We start from the raw sequence: 21,461 nt of genomic DNA on the forward strand, positions 1-21,461 counted from the left end.
ATAAAAAGAGTTTTCATGGCCGTTTCCTGCATGCCGTTTTGGTCCTTGTGTAATTTTTCTGCCTGGGGATAAGTAGCATCATTTTCATTGTCTTGCAGGTTGTCTTTATCTGAACTTACTTAAAAGACAGTGTTTCCAGAAAAATAACCATACTTCATTTTGAAGATTTTTAAGAAGTAACTATTGCACATTTCTCATGGATATTTCATTAGGGGACTAACAGAGGAGAGAATGTCACATTTTGCAGATTAAAAAAGAAACAAAGATTTTCTTAAAGCTAAGCCAGCTATTACTCAGTTCCTTAGTGTGTGTGACAGGCGATGCTCATAAGGTCACAAGAAGCCTTATAACCAGCGCTTCCTGGGTCTGCAGGCCTTGGTTTCCCATTTGGAAACTAATGTCCAGGTACCTGGGGAAAGAACAGTTTGAAATCCCTCTGTGTAGATGACCCCAGAACTGGGGTAATCTGCCTTCTTTGCAGTGTTTCAGACACGTCTGTGCCACTTAGCTGCCTAATGGTGCCCCCAGGTCTCCAGGAACTGGTCAGCTTGAGGAACTGGGGGAGAAAGCCATGGTAAGGGGAGGCCGCTCCGCCGGGCCTCCTTTGTGCGGGGGAGGGAGAATCTCTGCCAGCCAGCTTCCTGCCCTCCCTGGTATATGCAAGACTTTTAAGAATGAATCAAATTCCCATGCGTATTTTAGATATTCACATAATAGGGACAAGGCAGATAAAGGATGTAAAATATGCAGCTACAATTAAAAAATGTCCCAAAAAGCTACTCACTATTGCTTTGCTCTTGTTATAGATACTTAGAGTTCAGATGGGATCTAGACATGGAAAACAAGATTTGGATCTAAAACACCTATTCCACAAAAGGATATTTGTCGTCAGTTTGAAAGGCAGTGAGTTAGCAGGCGCCCATGGGCACCCGCCGGGCCTGGGGCAGGAGGTCGGCAGCAGCGTCCCTTCTGGCTGTCAGGTAGGTGCTGCTCTGGGTGTCGGGCTCAAGACGCCATCCGTGAAGCTCTGCCACTTCCATACTGTACCCTTTATGACAAGAAAAACAAGAGGAAACAGTGCATTTCTTATGTTTTACCCATAAAACTAAATACTCTGACCTCAACCATATAAACCAGAAGAGAAAAGAGGCAATCGCAAATCTGACTAATAAAACTGGTACAGCACTTACATGCTGGACTTGGAGGACTGTTTGTCTAGGCACATGGGGGAGGGACAGTTTGCAAGTCCCTGTGTGTAGGTGATGCCAGAGCTGGTGCGTTCTGAATTCTTTGCAGCATTTCAGGACTGTCTGTGAATACTTGGTAGGCTGAATGTGTGCGCCACCCAACCACCCCCCGGGAGCTGGTTTGCACAGGCAGGGGAAACCTCTTAGGTAGAAGCCATAGTAAGGAAAAGCCCACCCTGCCAGAGCCTCTGTTATGGGGAAAAGGGAGGCGCTCTGTCTGCCAGCTTCCTTCTCCATGTCAGGCTTGAAAGACCCACACATGTTCTAGAAAGAGGCCTCGCAGTAGAGACGAGAGAGTATTTTATACTAACAGTGCAGGCACGGGGCACAGGCAGGCTAGTGGGACACATGATAGATGACAAAGGGCACAGAGAGGCCTCTTCCAGGCCCCTCGGGCACTCACGGCTCTGGTGCCCACGGGCCTCAGCTTGTCTGCTCTGCTTGGTGGGGCTGATGGTGAGTTTCCTTACATGGAGGAAAACAAACAAATCAACTGCCTGTGGTGTTTTGCTGTAGATGAGGCTAGAATAAATCTCCTAAAGCTCCTTGCTATTATTCTACCAGAGGAAAGTTCAGGGAAAGAGGTGATGGCTGGAAATGAGGACCTGGGTGATGCCTCTTCTGCTTAAGAAAATTCCAGAATGTGTGCTTGGGTAGCTTTTGGTAATCTGGGGAGGTCGGGGGCTGTGATATTTTCTAAAGAAATCAAGGGGGCTAGAGTGCAAGGGCAGGGGGGCAGGAAAGGTCTTCAAGAAGCACTGACCCTGAGAAGTACTCATCATGAACCAAGTACTAGCACTTGACTGGGAATAAAGTTTAGTATTTTCTCATATTTATTTATTTTTGTCTTTATAAAGCTCTGATATAATCTCCTACTAACACCTCAACTGATGGTAGAAGTGCACCTCACGTGATACTTTTTTATTCAGCATATTATTGATGAATTATGGAAAAGGCATTGGGCTCGGTACAGGATAAGGTGGTGTGAGGAGAAGGGTGGTGGAGAGCAGAGCCCCAGGAGAAGTGAATCCCAGGAACTGAAGAGAGACTCCTTAGGGAGCACCTCATGGCACAGGCATCATTTTTGAATGACTCCCTCTGGATTTAATGAGATACCACTTCCAATATAACATGACCATGTCATATTGCATGCAAAGTCATTGTGCAGATGTAAATGAGGTCACCAATTGCTTGACCGTGAGCTGGGAGATTCTCGAGTGGGCCCAGTCTAACTATGTGAGCCTTTTAAAAACAGAATGTTTACTCCAGTGGTGGAAGAGGGAGTCAAAGAGACTTGAACTATAAGAGGCACTTGAAATGAGGTAGATTCTTTGCAGAGCTGAAGGAGGACAGGTGGAAGGACTTGAAGTGACTTTCAGGAGCTGAACGTGGCCCTTGGCTGACAGCTGAGGGAAGACTGGAACCTCAGTCCCACAGTCACAAGGAACCAAATTCTGCCATCAACTTAAAAGAGCTTGGAAGTGGGTTCTTCCCCAGAGCTCCCGCATAAAGCCTCATCTGGCAAGCGTTTTGATTTCAGCCATGTGAAGCCACGAACAGAGTTCAGTTGAGCCCCCCGGGCTCTGACCTACACAACTGTGAGGTAGGAAATGGGGTTGCTTCAGAGGCTACAGTTGTGGGAATCTGTTATGCAGCAGTAGAAAACGGACATGCCTAGGACGGCTGGGATGGGAGTGTGCTGGCTGATTTAGTAAAGGGACGGACACTGGGTCACAGCTATTAAAGGGATGGCCTGAGAAGCATGGGTGATGTGGCCCATGTGGGTGTCAGGCAACACACAAGGGTGGTTTTAGGTCTGGATCTGTTAGGTACTCTGATCGTATGACCAAGGGATAGGAGACTCTCATGTCAGCCTGTCCAGCAGCCATGGGGACGAGCCTCAGCCTTCAGCTGCAGGAGCTTGACAGACCACAGGCAGCCTCTGCTCCTTGAAGCCTCCTCCACATCCTCATGGAGGCAATCGGTGCCTTCACCCACCCAAGATGCCCATGGAGGGCAGACAAATTCCTGGGTCACGAGGGACCCCAGACAGCCGGCTATGGCTTGAGGAGTCTCTGATCCCTTTGCGGAGCCTTTCTTAGGCTGCTCAGAAGCCGAGGCACTTCCGCCCGGTGTCCCTCCCCTCCTCTGCATGGGAGTCGGACTCTCACCGGGGTCTCACTGCTCCCCCGGCATTTCCCAGCTCCCCCCATTTCCCTGCACGCAGGCATTTCCCCTAATAAATCCTTGCCAGCTTACCCCATCTTAGTGTCTGCCTGCACAGGGTCTGGACTAACTCTGCATTGTCTTTCCTCCTGTGAAATCCCTAGTTGCAAGATGAGCATAAAATAAAAAGCCAGTGACACAAAATAATACTCCATGGCTGACGAGAGCCTGGGGCCTGGGGACGGATGCGGGATTGCTGCAAACTCAGCCACCCCCTCGCCGGTCACCCCTTCCCTGACCCAAGTCCTTCCCATGGGGCCCGAATGGCCAAAGAGCAGAGGATCCCCAGTGCATCCGCAGTTCTGGCCATGGGGTACCTGGAGGTGGCATCGGGGGGCAGCAGTTTGTGAGGGTGGCAGGCTCCCCTGGACCAGCAGAGCTCCAGGACAGGCAGATGCCTCCCCACTCAGGGCCCTGGGCTGGAGAGGCAGAAATCAGCAGGTACTAGAGGTTACTGGGGCTCTGGACATGCACAGCCCAGCCCATGGACGCTTAACCGCCCTGGGTGACCACGTAAAACTGTAAACCCTGCAACGTGAATGTGGTAAAAACCAGGCTTACACAGATCACACAGAATTTGAGCAATCCTTGGTAGACAATGCATGTATTTATCTGTTCACACATATATTTGAATTTCATGAGCCTCATATTTGAAAACAAACTCAGTAAAGACACTTCCACAAGCTCAGTCCTCAATCCCACAGGCACCTTGGCCCTGACACTGTCCTCGGGGTGAGAAATGCCTCCTGCATGGAGCTTCCTCCCTCCCTACAGACGTGCCTTAAATGCAGTCCTTCCCTGAATTCTTATGTTTTCCAATAATATATACACATTAAGAACAGATTTGGCAACTGCCTTCATCTTGTCTGTTGCAAGCACACTTTATACAAATACTCCTAAATGGCAAATATTTCTGAAAAATGAGATGAGTAACTGAAATCTATACCCAACTCTTTGAAAGGGATGCTCATACTGAACCAGCCTGTATCAGTCTCAGGATTCCTCTCTTAGCCCCTGGCCCCGATTCCTTCACTTTAGGAGAGAATGGGAGGTGCAAGAATGTGGTAGAGAGGAGCCCACATCCAAGATGTAGCCTGGAGAACTGGCGTCACCAACTATGGGCTGTGGGAATTAGACATTACATTATCCTTCTCAGCCTCAATTTCCCCATTTGTAACTGTGAGAATTAAATATTACAATTTATGTGACTTACAGCTGACAGAAGGCTAGTGTCCCTAATGTAAAGCAAATTCTATACATCTGAGCCAGGAGCAAAATTCAACTGAATAATTTCCCTCCAGAGTATTAGACATGTGTGATAGAATTCTTTAATTGTAAAACAGTAAAATTATTTAAGAGTTTAATTTTATGTTTGCGTAAAGCCAGCTGCTTGTTAGCAAAGAGCAGGTGTTACCCATCCCACTGCAGAGGAATCTACAAAGATGTTTAAATCTTTTTCTTCTCATTTCTATCTGAAGCATGAAAAGACATGCTTTGAACTTAATGTGTTTATGATTTAGGGGTTTGTAATACAGTTGTTATAAAAGCTTCCTTGTCCCTTCCTTTCAGGTATTTTTAAATGTTTATTTATGGTTTGAGCAATTCTGGGAACTACTCACCTGTGGTTTGTGGAGTTGACAGGTCTCTACAATGTAGCAGTTTTCAGGGTGATTGTGAAGTTTTTGTAATGTTTCTGGGAAAGCTCTGCTGTTGTAGGGAGGATGGCTGCCCTGTTCTATCCCATAGTCACAAAAGGACCTGCTTATTGCAATACAACAGCAAGTACTCAAAGGCGTGTACAAACAGGAAGGAAAATATTTGCGCTGACAGATTTTGTGTGGAAAGGATGCACAGGAAGGTGAAATGGACCCATAATGAGTGGACACTTAGGGGGTGCCCAGCTGCTGAGTCCTGATTTGCCAGCTCTGTAGGATTTGATGTCTGTGTTTATCTGTGATATGAACTACTCCACTTCGTTTCTCTGGGCTTCCAAAAACTGACTGACGTCATTTGGTGCTGCCAGGGAATGGATGGACTGATCTTTTTAAAATTGAGGTATACTACCTAAGTGTTGTCTAGGCCAATGTCTCCTCATTGATTTTCTGTCTGAATGATCTATCCACAGATGTAAGTGAGGTACTATCATTACGTTGCTGTAGATTTCTCTCCTTTGGTTTGTTAATACATTTGCTTTATATATTTAGGTGTTCCTATGTTGGGTGCATAAATATTTACAAATGTTACGTCTCCTTGCTGGACGGACCCTTTTATCATTATGTAATGTCTTTCTTTGTCTTTTAATTCAGTCTCTGTTTTAAGGTCTCTTTTGTCTGATGGAAGTATAGCTCCCCCAGCTTTGTGTTGGTTTCTGTCCACATGAAATACCTTCTTCCAGCCCTTCACTTCCAGTCTGTGTGTGTCTTCCCACCTAAGGTGAGTCTCTGGCAGGTGCACCCAGGTGGGTCTTTTCATCCGTTCAGCCACTCTATGCTTATGATTTGACAACTGTGTCCTGTACCATCCGTAATTATAGATAGAGATGTACATATTGCCATTTTGTTCATTGTTTTCTGGCTGTTTTGGTAAATTCCTCTTTTCTTTTGCTTTTTTCCAGTGTGGTTTGATGACTTCCTGCACCGTTACAGATTCCGTTCTCAGTATCTTTTCTGTATCCACTATAGTTCTTGTGGTTATCATGAGGCTGACACAGATCAGCCTATATATACACCAGTCTATTTTATGTTGATAGCAAGTGAATTTTGAGTATGTGCTAAATCTCTACTCCCCCCACCATCTCATGTTGTTTGATGTCACAATTTACATCTTTTGTCTGTACCCTTTACGCTAGCTTCATAAGTGATCGGTCCCCTACCTTCAATATGTATTCACCTTTCCCAGCAAGGCCCACACCTCATCTCCTTGACAAGCACCCATCTTTTCATGTGGAAAAAGTTCTTTGAACATTTCATGTAAGGCCGGCGACCCTGTTAGCTTTTGTCCGGAAAACTCTCTCTCCTTTAGTTCTGAGCAATGACCTCATCAGGTGGAGTATTCTCTGTGGGAAGACGTACTTTCATCACTTTGATGTCATTTCACCCCTTTCTGTCCTGCAAAGTTTCTGCAGGGAAATATGCTGATAGTCTTAGGGGCTCCTTGTGTGTAACAAGTGTTTTCCTCTTGGTACTCTTAAGATTCTGTCTTCATCTTTAACCTTTGACATTTTGATTATAATGTGCTGCAGGGTGGATTTCCTTCGGGACTCTGTGCATCCTGGATCTGGACGTCTGTGTCCTTCCCCAGGTTAGGGAAGTCCTCAGCCACTATTTCTTCCAACATGTTTTCTGTCCTTTTCTCTCTGTTTTCTCCCATTATGCAAATATTGTTCCACTTAATGTCCCAGAGACCCCTTAAGCTATCTTCCTTTAAAATTACATGATCTTTTTGCTGCCCTGTTGGGGTGAATTCCACTTCCCTGTCTTCCAGGTCATCTATCTTCTCTTCTGCTTCATCTAGTCCACTGTGGAATTCCTCCAGTGTTATTTTTAGTTCAGATACTGATTCTTCAGTTCTGTGACTTCTTCTGGGAACTTTCTTATATTTTCTGTCCCTTTGCTGCTATTCTCTCTGCATTCATCCGTTCTTGTCCCGAGACTGGTGACCACTTATGACCTTGACTTTGAACTCTTTAGCAGGTAAATTGCTTATTTTCATTTCATTCAGGTGTTTCCCCCACCCCTCCACCCCTGCCCCAGGGTCTTAGCTTGTTTTTTCTTTGGAACATATTCTCCTGTTTCTTCCATTTGCCTGACTCTCTCTGTTTGTTTCTATGTTTTAGGCAAAACAGCCATGTCTACCAGTCTTGAAGGGTGGTTACAGGAAGGTGGGTTTCTGTTGTCTGTTCTCTGTGCATCACCCGGGCAGGGGTGGCCTGCCAAGGACCATCTCTCTGACTCTCAGTTCCTTGGGACCCAGAAATATAGGCCCCCAGGCCATCAGATCCAGGTGTTCAAGAGGCATCCCCTGTGTGAACTGCATGCACCTGCCAGCTTTGATGGGGCCACCAGGCAGCACCTGGTCAGGGAGAGCTCATCTGCCAGCCTTGGCAGCTGGTGGCAGAGCCTGGGCCGCTGCAAGCCCATTGCCAGGCTTAACAGGCAGGGCCGCAGGGGGGCACTAGGCTGGAGCAAGCCCCCTGCAGGTTTAGACAGCTGAGGCCCCAGGGGAGTGCAGGGGTAGGACAGGCATTGCCAGCAAGCTACAGCAAAAGGGCAAAACCGGTGCCCACATGGGCCAGTGTTGACAAAGGACAAGGAGGGTGAGAGATGGCAACTGCCAGCACCACTGCCCAGAGGGCTCCCACAGACCCCTGACCCACTAGCAGATGTTTGAAGATTAGCCAAAGAATCTACTTTGCCTCCGTTTAGGCACTTTTTGGCCAGCTGCTTTGTGCTGGGCACTGGGGTGAATGACTGTGTGCAAGCCCAATAAGAGTGGGGTCTCAGTTTCCTACAACCATTTGGGTTTCCTGGATGTAAGCTCCGTTTGTTTTCAAAGCTGGAAATGTTAGGTGAACGTCTCTCCAGAGCAGTTCCCAAGGGCTGGGATGCCTGCTGTGGGCACAAACCCGAGTCCTTGGGGACCCGATGCATGTCTGCGAGGCCCCTCCTTCCTGCCCATGGGTAGCTATGCTGGGTATTTAGGGGGACACATCTCCACCTCTTGTGCACACCTTTGAACCCTCTTTTGTGAGGACACCATTAGCCTTCTCAGGGAGCCACTTTCATCCAAATGAATTAATGTATTCAGCTGTTGTCTACTCCATGAATTGCAAATTGGTTCAGTTGTATAACCCGTAACCACGGTTTCATAATATTTTCACACCAGGTCCACAGTGTCTTATAAAACCCATGGCCTAACATTTGCATGTATGTTTGTGTTTTGTATATGTTTGTGGATGTGCATGTGTGTGGATGTGTGTGTGTGTTTGTCCTTCAGTGAAACCTAACATCACATAAATAGGACCGAGCTGTATGTCCATGTGAGCCAGGTGACGCATGGATGATAACAAGCACTGTTTTTCAGATGCCAACATTGTGCCAGATAATGGAGACACGTGTCGTACGATCAGTCTCGCGGGCTTCAGGGGCAGCTGTTAGTAGTCACATCTCCCAGGTTACTAAATAAATACTCGAAGAGGTTAAATAACTGTCTAGAGCCATCTGACCCCAGTCCTCTTCCATCCCGAGAGACAAGTGCTGGGAAAGGACAAGGCGCTATTCCCGAGCAGTAGGGAAGTCCGCGACGAGGTTCACCTGCCTGACTGTGCCCGGACTCCCAGTCTGCCCACTAGACTCATTCAGGTACACAGTCGGAATTCCTTTTTGTCGTGAGGATTATATTTGGGTGAAATAACAGAGAATACAGGGTGGAGCCCCACAGCATACTTGCATATAAAATCACTTTCTGATTGGATGGCTGCCATTTCCAGTTTGGCGTGTATGTGTTGTGTGTGTGTGTGTGTGTGAATGTTTGGAGACTCAACATCCAGACCCCTTGAGCTGATTTAACCGAACAGTCCCCTGGCAGGGAGAAATCAGCACCATGTGTACGAGGATAGCTATGACTTAGTGTGACTTGCTCATTGCATCTTGAGATGACGCAGATCCTTCCTGCCCTTGACCTGATCTACAGACTGGTACTTAGAGTTGATTAGATGAATATATTCTGGAGTATTTAAACAGCTTCTTTATATCGAGGCAGATGTGGTAAATGAGATTGACAACTTGAGATTCTCTCTCAGATTGGGAATTCCTTTCAGAATCAAATCATAAACTTTCATGTACAACATACGCCTGAAGAGGATTTGATTAAGTTACTTTGTAGTACATGTTTTAGAAAAGTATTACTGGCCCGGTTATATTTGCTCCATGTAGACTTTTTTAGAAAGAGTCCCTCCTACAGTGCCCCCCTCATGTGCAATGGTGGCTTTATCGCTTCCTTGGCTCACAAGAAACTCCAGGTCAGTCAGTTTGGCAGCACCAGTTGCAGGAGTCACCCTATTTCCACAGAGGAGTTGCTATGATTCAGCCAACACCCCTCACAAGCTTTCTGTATGCCAGGAACTGTGCTAACATGTTTATCTCCTCTAATCCCCAACAACCTGCAAGCTGGGTACCGTTATCTCTACCTTATAGATACGGAAGCTGAAGACCCAGGAAGCATAAAGGATCTGCCAAAGTCAGGTGTTTAGTAATGATATGAATCTTACCCTCTGCTTTTGAGAACAGAAGAGATTATTTCCCCAAGTCGCAAAGCCTGTTCATCTTTACGTGTCTATTTTAGTATTCCCTGTGGCCTCTGAGGTGTAGACTATGATATCCAAGACATTTGAGGAACTAAATTAAGCTGGATCCCTGGTCAGCTAAACAGACCTGAGATCTGAATGAACATGACATTGTGAGGATAGATTCAGGAAACCTGGGGGAAACACCACCAATGTTTCATGTGTTTCCTCAATCAATGACGAACACTAAACCATATTTTTCAGTGATGTGAAAGAAAGCTTTTAACCATACAGTTCTTACAAACAAATAGCTCAAGCTATAGAGCCTGAAGCTTAGGAGATTATCCTGCCTTTCATACATTTTAGCTTTGTGACTTTGTGCAAGTTTCTCAACATCTCTGCGTCTCGATTTCCTCGTGTGTAATAGGGAGATAATAACATAAAACATAACTTTCATGCTATAGAATTGCGTAACGATTAACTGAATCTTCACTGAGAATTATTGTTATGAGTGTCATTAACATTCCTTTAAAACTTTGAAAAGACAAGTTAGATGATAAAGCTTTTCCAGTGGTTACCTTTACTTTCAGATACACGGTTGGAGCCGAGGCATAAAGAAGCTACGTGCTGCACTTCTCTTCCCCTGAAGTTTCCATCGCCTTCGAGGTAGAGTTCCTCTCTTACTTTCTGTTTCTCACAATAAAACATTTATGGGGAAGTTAATGCAAAGTACTCTTCTTATCCCTGAAGATATCTCAGATATCTTCTTATCTGAAGCAATTTGTGAACTGTTCTATTCTGAGAAGTTAATAATTTCCTATAACTTACGTACACTTTTGAATTTCTTGACATGTTTTTACATACCTTGCCTTATGTCAACAACCCTGTCATGTTGGGAAGCTAAGTATTTCCACCCTTGTTTATAAAGGTAGAAAGTGAGTTTGAAAGGGAAGTGTCAGCAGAAGGGGGCATGGACGCCGTCTGCTAATTCCCAGTCCCTGTGTCTGTACCTGGACCCGTCTGAGAGGAGAGGGAAAGATGACCATGTTTTATCAGAAAACTGGAGTTTCCCCTCTCAGCCCATCCCAGTGAAACATTTCTCCCCAGTGAGGAAAAAAAAAGAATGCAGGAAAAAATGACTCAGTCACCTTTAAAAGTACTGGGACTTTTCTCTTTGATGTTAAAGGCTTCTAGAAGCTTCTCAAGCAAACCCAGAATCCACTATAAAAATAAGAGTTAAAAATATCTATTAACTATAGGTAAGTTCTATTTTTCTCAAGATCTTCTTTCATAATTCCTTCTCCTACTGAGTAAAGATCATAGGAAAAACCAAGTATACCAAGGGATATCGTAGTAAATCATCACAAGCACATCATTCTAGAGTTTTCTTAACTCACATATATTATCTTTGCATTATGACTCAGTGTCACAGTAAAAAATGAATATACTTTAGAGTAAAGCAGTTTGGGCAGGTTGCTAGTTTGCGAGATTGCTACATTGTCCTGTAAAGTCTAGATATTGTAATGTGTTTAGCTTCAAAAAATAAAATAAAATAAAAAACACATATACAGTCAACCCCGCCAAACAGAAACAAAAACAGCCCAGTGGCCTCACTTCCCTTGAAGCTATGGAAAGCCGTTTTATTGTCCCTGATAAGATGTAAGCAGAAGAATCAGGGTGGGACTTGCCAAGAAAGCTTCTAAAAGAGAACCAGCTTGTGCCTTCTGAAATGCTGAAATGCTGAAGGTGGACAGGAGGTAAAATAGAAAAGAGGGAAGGTCAAGAACATGCAGGGGTCTTCAGTCAGGAAACCACTGAGCCACTGCACCAGCCTTGAGTTGCCAACCCTTCAATTTCTCATAGCAAAGTGAGTGAGTGAATGAATGAATGAATGAACTATAGTAAATGAGTGAAAGAATGAATGAATTCTGATTTCTGTTCAAGTCACTACCATTTAGGATTTTTGTTATGTACGGCCATCCCCAGGTTTTAAGTGGAATGAGCTCCACGGACAATAGGAAGCTCTAACGGTGACCTGCAGTCAGTGGCTCCGTCCCTCTGACACGTACCCACCCTCTGTGCAAAGACACGGCACAAGTCAAGCTGTGTCACCTGCGAGCAATTCACAAGACACTCACCAAAGCAGTTTACCATTAGAAAAACACTTCTGCACATGCGATTTCTGAAGAAAATTAGCTCTATAATAACTGGATTAAAACATAAAATTAATAGTTGTTTTTGTTGACTTGTAAATAGAAGAGGAGGGGAACGGTACAAAGGGCCTTGCTATTTTAATAAAATGGTACAAAGACAGTGTGTTTGAGAAACTCAGCCCAGGAGCCTGGATTCACTTTTGATGTTTGCTGAGAGCAAATGTCGGCGGGGCGCGCGGCAGTGGGGACTGTCCTGGGGACCCAGACACCGCCGCCTCTCAGGCCACTCGTTCGGAGGCTCTGGAACCCATTCTCTAGTTGGAGAATTTCCCTAGGAGATAGAAAAACTTCAGTGGATTCCTCAGTTTTATCGTGATAGGTCCTGAATATTTTTATTGTCTCTTTTGAAATCTTGCGTTAGTAAAAGACACCTTCTATCCTCAAGGTGTTTTAAGTAACTTTTAACTTTGTCATGAATCATAAAACGCTGATCAATGACAACAGATTGAATCCCTTGTCATCACTTCAATTAGAATGGATTTTACACATGACTTTGCATATATAATAGATGTGGAATGTAGTTCTAGATGCATCATGTTATAAAGCTAGAGGTTAACTTTGGGGGGCATTTGATAAGGAAGAGTGATACGAATGAATAATGTGACCCCAAGGGGCCTTATGAGTGGAAGAAGGTCAGAGTGAGACTGAGAGCTTTGACGGTGTGCTGCTAGTTTGAAGATGGAGAATGAATCCATCCACTCACGAGCCAAGGAATGCAGGTGGCGTCTAGAAACTGGGAAAGAAAAGGAAACAGATTGTCTCCTGGAAACGTAAGAAGCAATACAGCCCTGTGGACATCTTGATTTTAGCCCAACAAAGCCATTTTTGACTTCTGAATTCTAAGATTATACATCTGCATTTTTTTACTATACTATTTTGGGGAAATCTGGTACAGCGCCAGTATAGGAGCCCCGGGCTGAGCAGGGGTGAAGGCAGGCGCTGGTCAGACAGCAGAAGAAAACTTGTTTCTCATTCTGATCGGCATCTGGGGCCGCAGAGAAGCCCTGGCTGAGCCTCAGACCGACGGCTGCCAGGGGACGTGGGGAGCTCCCGCACCCCCACCCCTGCCACAGAGGACACTGGCAAGAATGGGCAGCAAGCTGGGGCCACACTTTGCAACATCAGTCTTAAAAATACAGTTGAATTACCATGGTCCAAGGAAAACTGCCCTGTTGTGATTAGAATTCATGAGCTTCAGCAGGCTAGTGATCCTAAACTTTTAACATGTTGACTTCCATGGAAGGTTAATTCCCTCAATTTTTAAACCACTGTAAATAAATAAAATATCGTTTTCTCAAGCTTTTAAGGACGAATTAGTCAACAGCAACAATCACGGCAAGCCTCCCCTGGAATCCTTTGTCTCGTGTACATCCACATACACGATAAAGATGACAAGTCATTTATTTTCAACATGTCACAGAATCTGGAAGTTCAGCAGTTTCTTCTGTGGGAGAAATTCGCAAGAACACACACGAGAGACTAGACCACGCCCCATAGTCATTCTTTGTTAAAAAAGCATTTCAAGATGTTTTACCACCTTTTGTTTTCCTGCATCTGAAGCCCAAATCCTTATCTTCAGCCTCTTGTTGATTTCCCAGAACGCTTTGGCCGAGAAGAAACACGCGCTCGCCTTCCTGCTCAGGACTGACTTACTCTCGTGAGTTAATGCATTTGTGACAATCTGTGTGGATCTTAAACCTGCATTTTGAAAATGGCTTATCAAATGCAACAGACTGTCTTAATATTCTAAACCTCTCTCTTGTCTATGTAAGTTTCTTTTCACTCTTCATGGAAGTCACAGAAGCGGTATGTTAGGTCTCGATCGGTTTGACGTGCTTACGTGAGACGTTATGAGGAAGGTGTCAGTGGGAACAGTGCTCACTGTATCTGAAAGGAAATCTTTTTCTCCCCCGCAGCGCTCTGTCAACTATCAATACAGCTAATCCTCCCAGCATATTTTGTTTGGCAAAAAAACCCCACAAATCTCCATATCCGTTTTTCATAGATGTAATAAAGGAACTCTAATAAAATTAATTAAGACTTACTATCATCATGGTTTGAACCTCAGGATAATGATGTAAAAATGATTAGATAGTACGGAAAATTGAAAGTGAAAACGTGTGGAGACTGTCTTTCTAGTTCTTGGATTAATTTCAAATTTTCTGGGAGTATTACTCAGCTCCCTGCCCTACTTTCTATAGTCCTATTAGACCGTTAAGATCAACAAACACCCTTCCCCAGGTAGCTCGGGGACACCCAGAACTGCAAACAGCAGTGGGCTTGTTGGCTTGGAAAATAAAACTCTTTTTTCTCTCTAGCCTCTTCAGCCCGCAAAAGATTCTAAAAGTAGCATACAGTTTGGGGAGGAGATCAAATAAAGTGGGTGCTTGTATGATCCTTTATAATACTTCTGAAAGAATTAAGTTGGTCCCCAGTGGTCCCTCCCAGCTAGAAAATGGGATTTCTAGAAACCTTAAGGCTATTATCCCAGAAAGACTTGATGTGCCCTAAATAGTTGTGATTAAATCGAGAGAGAGGCTTCTCTCCCAAATCGTAGGTGTGGTCTTTATAAATAGAATTGAATAGAATCAGATGCATGGAAAGCCCAAAAAGTTCAGAGGCAGTTACGTAGGCAGAAGTAAAGGCCAGACTAAAAATGCAGCTAATTGAAAATCAACAGCTTTCCACAGCCAGGAAAGAGCTGAGAAAGTTCCCCCAAGGCCGTGTTTTCCCGTGTTGTCTTCAGAAGTGACCAAGGAGGGGAGGAAGAAGGGAAGTCTCAGAGCGGAGCCCCCAGGCACAGAGAAGGACGGGCCCAGGGCCCAGGGCCCAGCCAGGGAATCGGCCGCGTGCCCGAGCAGGGGGTCTGGGGCGCTTGCTTGGCAGGGTCTCGGAACGCAGGGCTCTGCCTGCTGCTCACAGGTGAAAGGGTCTGTGAAGGGCACGGTGCTCGCCCCCCACCTTTGCACGTTAGCGGGGTGTGGGGCAGGGGTCTTTCCGGTCCTTGAGTCTCTGGATCAGGTGCAGCCATTTGACCTGGTGCAGAGGCCAGGATACTGAATTTTGCGCCTCATGCTGGAGGATAACGTTGGCACGGGAGACACTGGGAGAGGTGAGGGACTCTTGGCTGTGGAAAGAATACGTGTAACAATGGCAGAAGGTAGACCGTGAAAATGCCTACAATTCTTCAGGCCCTTTCCAGTGCAATTCTGCAGCCCCTCCCACCAAAAGCCCCTTGACTCCAGGCGGCCTCGTAATTCTCACTGACCTACGCATTCAACTTTGTGCCAGTACAACACTGTCATCATCACGGCAGCTTTGTAGTGAATTTGAAATTGGGCAAGTGCGAGACCCCGGTTTTGTTCTTTTTCAAGATTGTGTTGGATATCCAACCCCGAGCTGTAATCCGAATACCTAATACCAAGAGCATTTCGTTTGAAATGGAGCTGACATCGAGTCAAAGGCATGTGATTCGTACAGGACCAAAGTAGCTTTTGGTAACCCCCACCCCGGCCCCGCAAACATGGACGTGTTAGCACAGCGCCACTTACAACGTGCGTACAGTGGCTGTTCATCCCCATTTAAGAACTTGTTTTATGCACAAGGTAATACTCTATAGCTTAAAAAAATGTTGGTAGCTGTTAAATTTTCCGTATACAGATTTTAGATAATAAGATTTTCCATCTTCCAGTAGTCCATGGGCATAACCTCTAATGAAAGATTCGAGATCACAAAATGGAAATATGGGACCCTCAGCAATAAATCATCTTGGCTGGAGGTACGGTGCCCCCTGGAAGAGCGCAGGGCCAGACACCCGTGGGCTGGCCGAGCTGCAAATGATAGCATCTGACCCACCTGGCTGCTTGCCTGTCGACGTGGAGACCCCAGGAGCGCTGCCAGGCATTTTATGCCTGATGCACTGGAGAGCAGCCTGTGCTTCTCTGACTTTTCCCAGGGTGGGATACGGGGAAATAACAGCGCCGCAGCCCCGGGGAGCCCTGCTTAGTGGCCTGAAACACAGAGATTCTCTCTAGGCTGTTTGCTGAGAATGGTTCAAATTTCTTAGGCAAACCAAGAGGCACTAAAATCAATTCCCTGCCCATCAAAAGGTTTTTCTTGTTTAGTCTCCTCTCCTCGCCCCCACCATTTCTGTCAACATCCCTTTTTGTGTTTTCGTCTCTTTATTTAAGGTTTTGCTTACGAGTACACTGCTCACAGGGCTGTGGTGCCCCTGTGGGGACCCTTATCACCACCCGCCCCCGGGCTCTCTGATTTCCCTTCCGGCCCCCTCCACGCCCTCGGCTGATAATCTCCCTTCCGCAAAGCCTTCCTGAAGAAGAATATTTATGATGAAACCTAAGGAAGATGTTGACAATTTTAGAAAGTAGTTAACACACCAAAAATACTTTTAAGTCGCTGTGATATTCCGGGTACTTTATTAGCTGCTAGAGGCTCACACATAGACAGGGTAGATACCTCCTTCTCCACAGTATTAAACAAGTGCTTATATACGTGTGTGTGTGTAATAAATGCTGTGAAACAGTGTAAGGTCCTATTGGGTTAAGTATTTGACCAGAGATACCGAGAGGAAATTGAGCCCCGAAGGACATGTGAGAGGAGGTTGATGGAAAGAACATTCCAGCCAAAGAAAACAAGGTATGGAAGCCATGGAGTGAGAGAAAATGTGGCCTGTGTGAAGATGAGAGGGAAGCCCGGTGTGCCCAGTGCCAGGAGAGACAGAGCAGATGGAGCTGTGCTCTGGGAAGTGGGTCCACGACATCAGTGCCTGGAGACCAACCACAGGACTGCCCCCTGACGTCTCGGGGGGACTGGCGGCTTGTCCAGAAGGCTGACATGATAGGAGCTGTACTTTGAGTCTGTGGATGAGGGGTGGTATAGAAGGGGCAGGATTCGGTGGGGTTAGGAGGGTTAATTGCAGTGATGCAATTAGATTGCAACTAATCTATTTACATCTAACCCATACTGAGGCATTCGGATTATAGCTCGTGGCTGGATGTCCCACCCAATCTTGAAAAAGAACAAAACTGGGGACTCGCACTTCCCCAATTTCAAATTCACTACAAAGCTGCCATGATGATGACAGTGTTGTACTGGCACCAAGTTAAACATGTAGGTCAGTGAGAATTACAAGGCCACCTGGAGTCAAGGGGCTTTTGGTGGGAGGGGCTGCAGAATTGCACCAGAAAGGGCCTGAAGAATTGTGGGCATTTTCACGGTCTGCCTTCTGCCATCGTATGCGTATCCTTTCCACAGCCAAGAGTCCCTCACCTCTCCCAGTGTCCCCGAAGCCACCTTCTCCAGTGCCCCCATCATCCTGCAGCATGAGGCTCAAAATTTCTCCTTCCAAGTCTAGTGGAGAAATTAGTGATTTAAGTCTGTCATGCAAGGGAGCATGAAGAAAAAGGAATCGATTCCTGACTCCTTCCGAGGGGGACACTGCAAACAGGGCCTTGTGGGAGAAGAGTACAGTGGCTCGGATCTGAGAAAATAGGGGTGCATGAAAATCAATATGCCGAGCTGTCAGAACGTCAGAGCGAGAGGGTATGCTCGTGATCACAGGCGGATGGGTCACTGATAGCCTCGGATGTGTGAAAGGGCATGTGGAATGATATTTTGCAAAGGGACAGCCCACGGTTTGTAACATTCCTAGATATTAAAGTCTGTTGAGTTTAAGCTTTTGCTAACTTAGAAATATATTTGCCTTTCTTCATCTTATACTGGACTTCAATAAAATGGATATTTCATTTGGGTAATAAAACTCAATCTGGGTTACTTGTAAAATTTGAGTGTGTATCCTCACCAGGCACAGACTGAAGAAGGAGACAGCATGAGCCCGGGCCTTAAAGAGAATGAGAAGGTTGACTGGGGCAGCCTCTGAAACACACAGTAATTTCTCTGTTTGCCTCCACTGGACCTTGGAAGGAAGAGGCTGGGACCAGGTAGGAAGCAGACCCTTCACTGAAAGAGCTCGGGGGTCCTGGCTGTGGAGTCTTGATAGACCTTTTGTGATTCTTGTATTTTGATTCTCCAGAAGAGGCAGAGAAATTTAAGGCAGTGCAAGTCCTTTTATGAGGAATGAGGGAGATGAGGAAGATTGGAAAATAACAGTGCCAGTGCACTTCCTGTGACCGTCAGAGGGAGAAACCTGGCTTTCCCAAGTCAAGTGAGACCAGAAAATGGCCCTTCATGGAACCTTCGCCTGACTTCCTTTTCCTTTTGTGGTAGAGAAATGACTGCACAGGGACATTCCTGCACTCGCGGCCGTGGAGTGTGTGCTGGTGAAGCTCAGCTGCAGGGTCCGGGGAGGGTGAGGAGCCATTGCTGCCTCCATCCTGCCTCTCTGGTATCAACCCTCAGTTCGTGGAAACAGACAGAGGTCATAATTTTGTTCCCTAAATGCTTCATGCCTCTTTTCCTGCTGTGTCTGTTATAAATATGAATCATTTTCCAAATGTTTCAAAGACAAAAATACTGTGTCAACGTTCAGTGTGGCCTCCTGAAGTCCCTTGAAGGGGCCGAAGCCTCCAATGGACACGGTCCTGGACCAGGATCCTGGCTACAAGCCTGCAGGTCACTTTGTCACTCCGTTGCCACATGAACTTGGACGTGTGTCTGTAGACATCGTGTACAAGCCTATGTGCAACGAGGGGCTTGAGTCAGCTTACCCCTAATCAGGAATAGGGGCAGGGGCAGGGGCAGGACATTTTCACGATTGTTTGCACAGGTGAGGACCCCTATTTAATTCTGTTACCGATATGCTCTGGGATTATAATCATTCTAACACAGAAGTTGTCACTCCAGAGCTCTTCACAGAGAGAAATTGGGTGGGAAAGACAGAGGGAAAGTGTGTGGGGGTGAGGGCAGAGCAAATGCTGGCCTCTAGGACATGTGACTCATTTCAGTATCTGAATGAAAGTAAGAAACCTCATTTAGGATGTTGTATCAATCAGCTTAAGCTAGATCATGCTGCAGTAACAAGTGGCCCCAGCTAACAGTGACACACGGCAGCAGAAAGTATTTCTGAAGTGAAATTCCGTGGCTTAAGAAGCAGCCTCTACCAAGCATCTGCCATTCTTTCATCAGACAGAAAGAGGAAATGGTGAGAATATGGGGGCTTGTAAAGCTGCTGGTGAGGGTAGTCACACTTCCTGTCCACTCGGCCTATCGGCCAGCGCGAATCGCAGAGCCACGTCTGCCTTCAGGGGCTGAGCAGTGCAGTCCTCCAGGTAAAGCAGCCAATAGGTAGGAACGAGCTCAGTCAGCTACAGTAGCATCTCCACGAAAACTGAACAAGCTTGGTGGTGCCACAGGAAAGCCAGGACCTCTGCCCACAGACATACTGGGTAGAAGGCAAACTGTAGCCCACACGGGCGTCGCTGCTGGTTGACTTCCTTTATACAGCACAAGGAACAAAGCAGTAGATGTAATTCTAGTACAGCTACCTTACAAACTGGTGAAATCATATGCCAATCAAAGCAGAAAAGCAGCCACCTTCTGCTCACAAGAGGCCTCAGCTGCTCAGCCGGCCCCGCCCCTTACTTCTTCCCAACACTCAGGGTCCGTTCTCTCTGCTCTCCATCAAGTTCACTTATTTGGATTACACACGACACCTTAAACTCAGAGCATCGCAGTGCTTAAAAGACTTAGAAAGCACCGTATCTGTTCAATAAGTGTGCATGGATCTGGCTTCCTGCAAAGCGATCAGGAATCAGCCCCCTTTGGAAGGCTGACACTGCTACAGACAGGAAAACGTTTAGTTTGTTTTGCATGCCATTATTTTAGTTATGTGATATTTTAGTTTCTTGAACATTGATTATCACGCCTACTAGACTTAAAAGATTAAAATAATTTAAGGCACTTTGGCTTTATTGTTTTCCAAAGATGTAAGCTATTTAGTTAAGCAAGAAGAAAAAATTGGTCTAAAGGAAAACGGACTTACAGTTTTGCTACATATTAAAAAGCGGCCAATAAAGGCTTTTCAATGTTTGTTGTTTATTTTGTTTCTTAAGCAGGAAGGAACTTCTACGTAAACACACACACACACACACACGCACATCAGGAAACATTCTTAGCAAGGCTCTTGAATATTGTTTTCCTTATATATAAAGAGTCTAAATCTTCTATCCTATCCACATTAAATTATAATACCCTTTAATTATCCAACTGAGAATTGGGAATTATCCGAAATTAACCATTTCTATAAAGCAGTTCTCTGGAGGAGGCAGCATCAGAGACCACCATTGGAGTCTCCTCTCTGCCACCTGATATTAAAAAGATCCATTAGCAGAGCTCTCCTGGGGGTGGGGGGTACGGGCCCCTTGGCGCTGAGCTTTCTGCCGATTATGTGATTGTATTTCAGTCTTTCTTTACTGTGTCTCATTTCCTATCCTCTTTATACACCAACTCCTCCTGCTGACGTATTTTTTAAATTACCAGCAGACTAAATATATCTCACCTTTTTCACAATTTATTACTCATGTTCTTTTTGTTGACAGTGTTTTTGGTATTGGAAGCAGGCTTCCTATGCGGCCAAGGTCAGAGACTGACCTTTGAAAGGTTTCCTCCAGTGACACGTTCCCAGCTGCTCCCAACTGCTCTTCATCACCTGCATGCTTTCTTATGTTGTGATTTTTGCTTCCGACTTCCACATATTGATTGGTCACTTCCTGCTATTTTTATCTGTGTGATCTTGGGCCAGTTATGTAATTTCCCTGTGTCCCAGTTTTCCTATCTGTAGAATGAAGGAAGTACCAGTATCTATCTATTTGCGTTGCTATATAAAATAAACTATTGTTAATAAAGCACTTGAAATAGTGCCTGGCTCATAATAAGAGCTCAGCAAATGTTAACTACAGCTATGGAGATAAGCATGTGTCAAAATCTCGAGCTTTAGAATCTGATTCCCCTATTAATGCAGCTCTTTGCATTACTGCATTTGCAAATAAAAATATTCCAATAATACAATGTACGTATTCAGCAATTTTACTTGCAAAGTACCTTTTGTGCATAGTATTTCAGTAAAGTCCATGAGGGTGGGGCTCTTTGGCTTCCTTTCTTGGTCACTGTGATGAGATGTATCTTGGTAACTCTTTGTTGATGGAATGAATAGTAGAGTGAGATTATTTTATCCTGTGACCCTGAGTCTCGTGAAGAAATGGTTACATATTAAAACAGTTGTATTAGTTTAGTAGGGCTACTTAGCAAAGTACACAGACTGGGTACACAGTAGAAACTCATTTTCCCCAGGCCTGGGGTGTGAAGGTCCTCGATCAAGGTGCTGGAGGGGTTGATTCCCTGTCCATCTCCCTCCTGGGCGTGTAGATGCCACCTTCTCCCTGGGTCCTCGCAGGGTTGTCCCTCTGTATGTGTCTGTGTCCTCATCTCTTCCTATAAGGACATCAGTCATATTGGATTAGGGTCCACCCTAAAGACCTCATGTTAAGTTTAATCACTCCTTAAATGCCCTGTCTT

General features: G+C 45.5%; 1 long non-coding RNA gene across 1 annotated transcript; it reads left to right on the forward strand.

The window, feature by feature from the left end:
- Positions 1–815: 815 nt before the first annotated feature.
- On the forward strand, positions 816–20,890 carry LOC140844309 (uncharacterized). Its single transcript, XR_012122464.1, has 3 exons — positions 816–980; positions 10,347–10,422; positions 17,794–20,890. It is a non-coding gene; the product is annotated as an uncharacterized lncRNA (long non-coding RNA).
- The last annotated feature ends 571 nt before the right edge of the window (positions 20,891–21,461 follow it).

The sequence above is a fragment of the Manis javanica genome, chromosome 11, assembly GCF_040802235.1.
Source record: "Manis javanica isolate MJ-LG chromosome 11, MJ_LKY, whole genome shotgun sequence".
Taxonomy (NCBI): Eukaryota; Metazoa; Chordata; class Mammalia; order Pholidota; family Manidae; genus Manis; species Manis javanica.